Here is a 12,211-nt window from a genome sequence, read left to right on the forward strand (position 1 = left end):
TCTTACTTATATCATTTGCTTTAGCTGACAAAATTCAACTCTTATACCGAAATGAGAAATAAGAATAGCATTATGAATATGTTTTGCGTGACCTAGGAAGCAAACACGTTCTACAGACTTTCAAGCCCCTGGGGTTTGTTTGCTCACTTGAAGCCGAACTCTATGCATTTCTCAAACTATTCTTTTAAATCGAAAGCAATCCATCAGAATTTTATACCAACTAGTAGAATAGTTCAAGAGTAGGCTCTAGATTACTGGTGCGACCTGCTTGCAATTACGGCCAATAGCCCGGCATTGACAATAGCGTCATGATTTCTGCCTTTTCTAAATTAGTGAAAGAAGTACAGCAAATGAGTCTATCGGTGAACGAGTCTCATGACGAAGTATCTTCTGTCATTAAATAAACAGTCAGCGCACCGGCGCCTCGGCAGCCAAGTCACTGTTAATATTTTGAAGTAGGTTATAAGAGAGAGCGTTTAGTTGGAAATCAGCCACCATAGCCGAATGGGATTATGCCTGACTACCTTTCAGTAGGGCACAGGTTCGAAACGCCCTGTAGGCATGAATCACCAAATGATAGAAAAAGTATTTTCTAACAGCGGTCGCCTCTCGCCAGGCAATGACAAACCTCCAAGTGTATTTCTGCCATGAAAAAGCTTCTCATAAACACCAACTGGCGTTCGGAGGCTGCATAAAGTTATAGGTCTCTCCATTTGCAGAAAAACATCAAGACATGTAGCACAAATTTTTGGAGCTCTGCCACGCATCCAACGGAGAATTTCGCCAATAAGAACTAATAAGCGGCGCAATAGCTTGTATAGTCCGGGAGCCAGGGGTCGATTTTGGACTGCATTTTTATATCGTTAAATTCTTGACTATACTTGTGATTTAGCTTTAATGAATTACGAAAGTGAACGTCAGCTGGCGCACCCGCGGTGGGTGTGACGTCAGCTGAACGCAATGATACATTCTTGCTTCGGCTGACGGTCTTCCCACCGCTATAAACGCAGCTGACCATTATTATTTTATTTTCATATGTGTCCAAAATTATGTAAAAAATTTCAATCGGCATAAAGTAGTTTTACTTTTTAATTTAGTTCGCCTGTTCAGCTGACGTATTTTCCCCCCTCTACGGCACAGCTGAGTATTTTTTTTTTTAATCTACTAAATGTCAACAATACATGAAAAAAATTTCAGCCGGTATTAAATGAGTTGTTAACGATTTTTTTTCGACACGTTTAGCAGCATCCCACGCACGTGCCCACCGCTACTGGACCAGCTGACGGTTGGTTTCGTCATCCATTGAATGGCGTCTACCTGCAGTATTAAAATCAGTCGGCATGAAATGATGAGGTCAAAATGACCCCTGGCTCCCGGACTAGTATAAAAATAACAGCAAATGAAGTAACCTTTGGCGGAGTGCGCGAGAGAAGAGTTCTGCAAAAGATTAACGATAAATTTTAAAAGCATATAGGACGAAAGACGGAAGTTGGTAGTATCAAAAAACATTCACTCCATGCCTCCTCTTTATTTCCGAGTAGTGTTATCGGGAGAGCAAAAAGCTCGTAGTTGTATGCACATTGTGTAGGCATAAGCGAGATCTTTGTAAGAATAGACGTTTGGACGGGCAAGAAATCCGGACTATGGGTGTTCTTCAAGCCGTGTTTTCCCACTAACACGGGCGTAGCCGGCAAATTTCATCAATTGTACCCAGATGATATATATTTCCCACATTTTCGGTATTTCAGCACAATAAATTATGATAATTTGATATAAAACCAAAATAGCGATTTTCTTCCATCACATATTCTTTTTGATGCTACATTTTCGCAGGCGCCATGATACGTAAAAATTCGAAGTGTTCGAACGTTTAGCATTTGCAAAAGTTGCAACATTGTTTCATCTAACTTGATGCCTCGCAACATTGTCACATTAAATGAGACTCGAACAAGAACAACCTTTCAATGCATTCCACTATTTTCTGTAGCGGTCTTAATGCATTGAAACATTAGGAAACTTGGATTTGGGGTTTAGTTGAACTTACGGACGGTACGATGTGAGTATTGTGGTACTCACTAAGCGAAATGTTGGAATTTTGTGGCAGTTTGCTTACAGTATATGGACGATTGGTGCCTCCTTTAAAATGATTTTGTTTTTTGTGATTACGTATTTGGAAAATAGTATTTAGTTAGTGTCAGTTTAGTTAGCTCAGCCCCAGGTAAGAAATTCAAGTGGCTTATGCTACAGTCTGACAGGAGTCCTTGAAGTTCGCTCCAACCTTTTCTTAAGCATGTACGTTAGGAGCTCAAAAATGCTATTTATGAAATATACAGGGCCCGCCATCTATCCTTACGGATTTGAACTAGGTATTATTTGAAGAATGGTAACACTTAGCTGTCATCTGATTTGACGGAAAATTAGTTTTATTCTTCCGCTGAACGAAAATGGTTGTGTATACGCTCAAAGAACGCTGGGAAATATTGCGACATTACTTTGAAAATCATGGTAATGTTGGCAGAATGTGTACGAAAATTATGTACGGCAATGGGCAATGGCAATCATCTTTTCGAATGAAGTTCATTTCCATCTCGGCGTGTATGTTAACCAGCAAAATTGCCGCATTTGCAGTTCAGAAAACCCGCACGCACTCGAAGAAAAGCCGATGCATTCACAACGAGTCACTGTTTGGTGCGGATTTTGGTCGAGAGGCATCATTGGCCTATTTTTCTTCGAAAATGAGCGAGGAGTGGCCGTAACCGTCAATGGAGAGCGTTACCGGGCCATGTTGAACCAATTTTTGTTCCGAGAAATTGAGGAGGAGGATATTGGTGGCATTTGGTTCCAACAAGACGGCGCTACTTGCCACACAGCGAATGCTACGATCAATCTTTTGCGCACTGCCTTCGAAGAGCGCATTATCAGCCGAAATTTTGATATCGTTTGACCGCCTCGGAGCTGCGATTTGACGCCGTTGGATTATTATCTTTGGGGTGCCGTCAAAGACCAGTGTTATGCCAACAAACCAGCAACAATTGATGCACTGAAGACCAACATACGCGATGTCATAGCTGAAATACAGCCGCATACAATCGAAAATGTGTTGAAAAATTGGACCGATCGTATGGGATGATGCATGGCTAGCCGAGGCAGCCATTTGAATGAAGTTGTGTTCCATCATTAACCAGAAGGATTGTACTTTAAAATAAAAAAACAGTTTGGAAAAATATTGAGTAGTTTCTTTTTTATAGCATTTTTAATTCCGTAAAGTCATATGGCGGACCCTTTATATCCTCTTGTTATATCCAATTAGTCTTTTTGACAAGAAATACCCTTTACTTATTGATAAAAATAAAACGGGTTTGTGTGTTACCTATAGACACCAGAACTACTTAGCCGACTTTTTCATATTTGGATACAATAGTTATTGTTAAGAGAGGAACCTTTAGAGCTATACTTCATTTTGGCATCACCACCAAGTTGTGATTCCGAAGGACCTAACATAAGGGGTTATATGCAGTTAGAATTTTCAAAAAATCTTTTTTTTTATTTTTTTTTTTAATGTCCATATATGTATTTAAGAACACACAAAAGATTTAATATCGTTCTGGTGAATATTTTCAAAGTTACACGCAAATTTGAAAAGGCGTTTCGGAGTGCTTTTATCCCATGTAAAGTTGCTTTTCAAATTTTAAAAGCATTTTTTTTAAATGGTGTTTTCAAAGTCGATGACCAAAATTACTCGAAAACGGCTTAACCGATCAGTCTGACACGAGCTTCTTAAATATATTTTTTAGTAATTAATCCAAGACTCTTTCTCACCGATAAATTTTTTTTATAAACAATTTAAGGCCGAAATGTTTGTCAAAAATTGATTTTTTTTTGAGAAACCGCCATTTTGTCAAAAAAATGTATTTTGCTTATTCCTTCGATTAATTACTAGATTTAACATTACTTTAACGAAAACTGTTGGTTTTTTTTTAATTTCAGAGGATCCAGTTCAGAGATATAGTGGCCACCGCAAAACGCATTTTTTAAGAGGAGCTCCCGGAGATCAGCTGTAGCTCTTTTCCAAATAAATATTTTTACTAATACTAAGTCCTAAAATAAGTTAAAAAATAACATAATAAATAACGTAATATGTGCACAAATTTTTAGATCAATAAATTTAAAAGTTTTCTCAGAAAAATTTCTGGAAAATTCACTTTTTTGGCCTTCGAAGTGTATATAATCCCATAAAGGAAAATTTTGCCATAAAATAGAAAAACCGAATTATAATTTGGATATAGAACCAAATGTGGGAAAAATCTGTGATTTAGAAAAAAAAAATCAATAGGGTTGCTACCTATTTCAAGAGTTAAAAATTTAAATCAAATCAATTTTACAAAATGGATACCAAATTGGAATGCTATCCCGGGATTTCAGGATCTCGAAAAACATCCCGAAATAACGGATCAAATTTATCCATTAATATTGCAATTTATATTTCCAAACGAAGTACCGGAGAAAGGTTTAACAGGCACAATAAAATCGAAATAGCCACCTAGCTATCAAACAATATGTGCTAAAAGCTTTTTTTATCAAGAAATTTTTCAAATCGATAGAAGAACTTTTTCCCGTAAAATATTAAAACTATTAAAAATAAAATAATTGGCAGTTGTAGCAAATCAAAATTGACAAAAGATTAATTTTTAATTTCTGCCACTACAATTACAAATTGATTAATTTTCCACAATTAGTCAATTGTTAATTTTTAACTGCCTATAAACAATTAAAATTCGGACAACAGAGGTTCCAATTCCTTGGTTGACGCGCAAACTTATGAATTTGTACCTATATTTTGTTTGCGACTTTTCGTTTTCTTTGTAATGCAATTCCCGAATTGCCTTCATTACAGCAAAGTGGAAGATATATCTCATAGTCTGTATCTCATTTAAAATCTCATTAATTTTTTATATTGAAGCGACACCTGCAAAATGTGTTCATGCAGGATATGGCTAGCAATTAGCTGCAAAATAATGGTCATTGTTATCCTGCTGAATCCCCTCAAATGCGCAACAACCAAAACAACTTCTCGTCTAATCCATAATCACATAAAGAGGCTGAAAGAACTATACACACACATACACACACTATAAGTAAGTGGCGGCATTCTGCTTATACTCATTTTCTTATTTCCTTACGAGCGCATAAATCGTCATGTTTTGACAGCAAAATGACCACATTTGACCCAACTTGTTTGACGATACCAACAAGAACTAGAGCCAAATTACAAATATGCAACACTTGCCAGACCACACACATGCAACGTGGTGCGCGCACTCCATTGAACTAAGCCGAATGAGATTGACTCCTTTTAACACAAACATAACACAACACACGCATACTCACCCATGTTGTATATTTTAGTATCCTTGGCCACTTACAGGATGCATTCACTGCATGCCAACTGCCTTTGAGTTTAACCGAAACCAATCATTGTTGGGCCAACAATTGCCAAACATCGCCCTACTTACCTCTGCCTATGTGCGTGTGTTTAATGTGCGAGCATATTTAGTTGTATTGTTTTATCCTGCGCAACGGTGTAAGCCATCCTTGTTGAAGGCCGTCTGCACGCTTGCTGCGTAAACAACATATCCTGCGGCGCTAAACAAGCGCTAAGACTGCCTGCGCGGCCAGCAGCTACCGGCACTGCATCGACAGATGAGCCACACTGGGTCCGATTGCTACTCTTGGGCAGCAAGGCAACAAAAAATACAAAGTAAATATCATACAAAAAAAAAATAGAAACAAAAATCAAGAAACTGACAAAAGAACAAATTCTAGCACTACAACTTAGCAAAATAATTACATCATCTACATACATACATTTATGACCGTGCAAAGTTTGCAAATGAACCAAGCCAAGTGTCATTGCACGTCTATTTATGCAGGAACTCAGTTCTTTGAGCTCGTTGACGATTTGTTGCGCTTTAGTCTGGACATAGCCGGCGGCCACGGACAATAGGGGCCACCACCTTAGTATCAACAATTTTACGGTTGATTTGCTAAAAGCGCGCACAATGCCAATGCCACATTTTGCCAATCACTGCCAGCCACATAGACACGGACAGCGTTCAGTGCTGGTCACACCTGGCGAGTGTGCTTTGGCCCTTTCAGTTCAGCCTGGTTTAGTTGAGTGCAGCTTAAATTGTTAGTTATTTTGTTTGTTAACCGCAACCAGATTGGCTTGAGTTGTGCTAATTAAAATTTTTGCGGTTGCTCTCAAGTAGTGCAATGACTAAGAGGACTCAGCGAGATGCCGTATGTGGTGACATTTGTGATTTCTTTGTGACATCGGCGCACACTGCTTGTTGGTGTTTTAGTTTGTCAGATTCTACGTGTCTTTTTTTTAAGTTGCAGTGCTCTGTGCCACTTCGTATGTGTCTGTTAAGGTACTTGCGATCTGTTCATCCTAAGTTGAGTTGTCGAATTGGTGTAAAAGATGCCTGCCATATGAAGCATACCTGTGTACAAGTGCTTTTTTTTACCATAAAAATTACAAGCTCGCTTAAGATTCCTCAAATATTCTAAGTAACTTAGTTAGAAATAATTAATTGAGTTTGCAGACTTTGAGTCGAGCAGACTTTGTTAGCTTTTTGGCTATCCGAGCACATAAATACCTCCCATTTTCCCTCTTTGAAGCAGCGATAGAAATGGGGAGCTCTAGAGCTGGAAGTCAAATACGCAAAAATAGCAACGGATGGGAAGCCGTCCCAACGAACAGAGTGCCAATCTGTCGGGTAGGGATGAAGTGAGAAACCCCACTAGTAGTTCAGGCTGGGTACCAACAAACCGCCTACTTTCCCTTGGCAGGTTGCTAATAGAGTCATAGAGTTCACTAACCGTGGGTATTCGGCGATCAAATATTATATATAGTAGTTCAAAGCCGCAGTGAAATGTTACTTGAGCTCCAGGATGATTTGGAATCTGAACTATTGTTATTTTATAATAATTTCGGCAACTAGAATAACTTTCGTGAAATGTCAGAATTTTAGTTTATGGTTAGATATTTAAAAAAAATGTGTTTTTTGGCTTGGTAAAAGTTCACCCATGCACCGAAGAGCGCTTAGTTGAGGATGAGGATTTTTGCTGAAAAATCTTATTTTTAGATGAAGCTCATTTTCACTTCGGCGGCTTTGGCGACAAACGAAATTGTTGCATTTGGAGATCAACGTCATGGAAAATCCGACGCATGCATAACAAGAAATCGTTGTGTGGATCTTTGGTTGTGGTCGCAACGTTAGCAGATTCACAGTTTTAACCGAAAATTATATATTAGTTTTCAAATTGCCAAATTGCCACAAATCATAATTTTTCGGGAATTTTAAATTTGAACGAATAAATTCAAAAATTTTTGAAAAAAGTAAAAATAAATATTAGATTTTTTCTAATTACGATGAAAAATACGGAATCAATTTCAACAAAAAATAAATAAATAAAAAAAAAATGTACAGATTCCAGGTATCGAATCAAATACTATATATACAAAAATAGAACGCAATTTGAGATAAAAAATGAGACTATAATTTTATTAGAATAAAATTTATAGAAATTTACAGGTTTTTGAAAAAAAATCTGGCAACACTAGTTTTTTTTCTGAAATGGCAAGAAGCCTTGAAAAAGATGGCATGGACCACATTTAGTTTCAATAAAACGCCGCACAGTGTAAGGTACCCGTTGAAAGCTGAAATTTTGTATAGGTAATTGCCCTAACACCTATTAATTCATACCCCTACAAATACTTCTTACATACACCCTCTTGCAAAATCATACTTTTGAATTTGAAGACTTTTCTGGGTATGCCGTTTCGTATTCCATAGAATTTTAGTATAATAAAGTGCACGTTTCAAGTAACTACAAATGTCCGTCAATTTTTGGCATTTTCTTTTTACGATGCTAGGCTTTTTCTTCCATATAAAAGATTTCGAGCATTTACGAGTACTTTCTATTTACTAGGATCTATTTTCACTCAGAAAAATACAATAGAAATATGAAATATGCTCCAGATTGGCCTACTACCACGCCCCGATAGACGGATATGGGAAAACTTTCCGATTTTGATGAATTTTGCTTAAACCTTAGTGCTACATAGAAAAATCAGAATTTTTAAAGGTGGTGTAGATTGGCCCACTGATGCGCCCACAACATAAAGGGTTTTCCAATAACAGGTGTTATTTTGGAATGAATTGCGCTATCGAGAGATGATTAACGATTTTTTATGGCCGGAATTGGATGGTATTGATCTGGCCAACGTTTATTTTCAAAAAGACGGCGCTACGTGCCACACAAGCAACAAAACCATTGACCTTTTACGGGAAAAGTTTCCGGACCGTGTTATCTCTCGAAGAGGTGATCACAATTGACCACCGAGATCTTGTGATGTAACACCCTGTGACTTTTTTCTTTGAGGCCACGTGAAAGAGAAGGTCTATGCCAACAGCCCAGGGTCCATTCAAGACCTCAAAAATGGAATTCGTGAGACTATTGAGGACATAGGGCAGCCACTTTGCTATTTGGTTAATGAAAATTTCATGAAAATGATATTGCCCTGTAAGCGTGATCGTGCTGGTCATTTGCCTGATGCTATTTTCCACTATTAACGGCATACCTTTCTCTTTATAATGAAATAAAGATCCGATCATTTATATTAAAAAATAGCATTTTTCTGTGAATATCAAAATAACACCGTTTATTGGAAAACCCTATACATTAGGGTGGTCCAAAAATGAATGGGAAAAAATTTATATTAAAATTTGTATGCTGCCGCCGCCCATAATGGTAAAGAATGAAAAATAAAAAGACCCGTATTTTTTTTTTTTTTTAATCAGACCATATTTAATGGTGCCGCCGGGGCTTTGAAATATCCCATGTATTTTGCATGGGAAAAAAACACTTTTTCGTAGATTTCATGTAAAAACCTGGAAAATGAATATATTTTAACCGGATACCTCAGTTTCTCTTCATAATTGGTCAGGGAATAACAACCAATCTCACAAAAAAATATCATAAAAGTAATATAAAATATTGTTTTTCGATTTTTTCTTAGATTTTCGTTTTATGGGGGCTTTTTGGGGTTCTATAAAAAATAGTTAATACAAAAAAAATTAATTATTTCATAATTGGTTGTTATTCCCTGACCAATTATGAAGAGAAACTGAGTTATCCGGTTAAAATATATTCATTTTCCAGGTTTTTACATGAAATCTACGAAAAAGTATTTTTTTCTCATGCAAAATACATGGGATATTTCAAAGCCCCGGCGGCACCATTAAATATGGTCTGATTAAAAAAACAAAAAATACGGGTCTTTTTATTTTTCATTCTTTACTATTTTGGGGGGCGGCAGCATACACATTTTTTTTGGGTCACCCTACTATACATGAAATGTTTTTGTGGTTTTATTTTTGATTTGGCTTAATACAATTATTCTTTTTCGGTTTCCATTAAAGTATTTGTACATTTCATATTTTCATAGTTATTATTTTCGGCCGCCCATTGTATAAGTACGTTGTGGGGAGCTATGGCTTTCACGCGTTCTCCAGCTGACAACTCTCATCGTTTAATTCAGCTCTGAAAGCCGTAGCGCCCGCCCGAGATGCTTGAAATGAAGTTCTAGATTTACTACCACATAGCCAATCTTGCATTTGAACTTGCGCGGAAATCGCTGCTTCCAATTTGTCACCTAGAAACAGCGTTCGACTCCATTAAGTGATATTTTGCGGGACGCTGTTGAGAATAAATTCCGGAAATTATTATGGCACGCTTCGAAAGCTAAAACATAATATCCAAGTGATCCTTGGTGAGATTAGTGTCGAAAGTTACGAAAATACTGAAAAGTGGAGTAGACAGAATGAGCTACTGCAAAGCCAATGTGATTTCAATGATTTTTGTTTTTGTTGTTTGATAGATTGGCTTGTACTATTCAATAAAGAAATATATTTTAAAAATGCGTATGGGTATTTTATTTCTAGAGGAATTTAATCAAATTCCAAACACTAAATGTTCGTGTCTGTTTATCCGCAAATGCAGCAACTGGCTGAGTGCTCTATGCCCAAATTCCACTCCACTGCTATTATTTCATGTCAATTTCCAACATTCGCTTGCCGAAAAAAACGGAACCAGCTGCTTAATGATTATGTTGCATGAATTCTGTTTTGCGTAAATTAAACATAACCTTCATAAAAAAAAAGCGGAAACCGGCATTAGTCACGTACCAGGCGACTAACAATTAATGGCAATTTAAATCTCTACTTAAAACCTTCTTTATTTCATTTTATGAGATCTCTTCTTTTAACAAAGACTTTGTGGTAAATTGAGCGCATAGTGAACAACTCAATTTCGCTCGAATTCGTACGTGACTCAGATGCCGCACTCAGTCACTGACAGATATCAAAAAACATTAGTTTACGGTGACCCGAAATGAGTTGATATGAAAATGTAATAAACATAAATTTTCAAAGAACAAAGGAAAGAAATGCACAAATAAATTATAAGTGATACACATAAATAAATAAAGGTGCAAAGATGCATGTACATATACGTGTGTGTATTAGGGTGCAGCACTACAAAAAATATAGATTTTCCCATTGGAAAAATTTGCATTGAAAGTACAAAAAACTGAGTTTTATTTTACAATATAAATAAAACTATAAAACTCCAAGAAATTGACTCAGGTGATAGAAGCGTTCAAGCTTAAAAGGTCTGCCTGCGTAAACATTTTTTCAATGAAATCTAATAAATGAGATTTTTGGAAGTAGAGTAGAATGGGGTAAGATAGGTATGGGGGCACAATAGGTAGGTGGGGTTTTCGTCGCACTGTTTTTGCAGAGGTCACTCGTCTTATGTGAATTGAATACGTGGTGGGGAACAACGTTCGCGACTGTCATTTCGGCCGTCACCATTGATTAGTTATCCTAGTTCTGGCGTCGTTTAGTTTTTTGTGAGCTTTTCTCCGACATTGCATTTTTTTTATTCTACGGTGCAGTGCATTTAATGTATGTAAATATTTGTCAGGTGAGTTTTATTTTACGTAGAAAATAATGTTGAACACGAATAATGTGTTAGTTTTTGGTATTTTTCTTTAAAAAAAAAAACAGCCGTCTGGGGGCATTATAGGTCACTACTTTTAATTGAATAAAATAAATTTTAATTGTTTTTGCAGCAAAATGGTGCGTAATTATGTGCGAAAAACGCCGAAACGAAGTGAAGAGGACGTAAAAAACGCAATCGCGGCAGTCCGAGATGGCGCTAGTTTTCGATCAGCCTCTAAACAATTTAAAACTCCGTTCGAAACTTTGCGCATCATGGATAACCACGAATCTCACATGACACATGCTGGATTAGACTTTTGTAAGAATAATAATATTGAAGTATTAACTCTACCTCCGCCCACCAGCCATCGTTTGCAGCCTCTCGATAGAGGAGTATTTGGGCCGCTCAAAACTTATTTTGACCATTCCTGCAAGGCGTGGATGTTAAATCATTCCGGCATTCCTATTACCATCGACCGAATAGCTGAACTGGAAGCTGAACCCTTGTTGAAAGGTGCTTCCAGCATGAATATCATCGCTGGATTCAGATCAACTGGCATTCGGCCATTTAATCGCGACATTTTTTCGGAAGATGATTTTACGCCAGCATTCGTAACTGATCATCCGTACGAGGACGAACCAGATCAAGAGGCTGGTCCATCGATTGCTCATCAAGAGACTGGTCCATCGAATGCCCATGAAGATCCTGTTTTATAGAATGCCGATCAAGAGCCAGATCGATCGAATCTCGACCTATTAATTCCAATTGAGGACGTTCGGCCGTTTCCTAAAGCTCCACTGCGCAAACCATCAAATCGAGGCCGGAAGCGACGTAAAGCTGCACTTCTCACAGATGCAGTGATGCTAGAGTCATTACGCGCTGAGCAAGCAGCTGCAGCTCAGAAGAAATCGGACGCGGAAGCAAAAAAACAATTTGCCGCCGAAAGTAAAAAAGAAAGAGAGGCTGCAAAGAAGCAGAATCTCATACGAAAACGCCAAAAATTGACCAAAGAAGAGAAGAAAAATGAATTAAAGACAAATTCCTAACTTTTATAACATGTGCAGTGTTCACACTCATAAATAAAAGTTAAAACGCTAATTTCCAAGCCATGTACATTGTTCTTTTCCCCTCACATATAGTG

This window comes from Anastrepha ludens, chromosome 6, assembly GCF_028408465.1.
Source record: "Anastrepha ludens isolate Willacy chromosome 6, idAnaLude1.1, whole genome shotgun sequence".
NCBI classification, from domain to species: domain Eukaryota; kingdom Metazoa; phylum Arthropoda; class Insecta; order Diptera; family Tephritidae; genus Anastrepha; species Anastrepha ludens.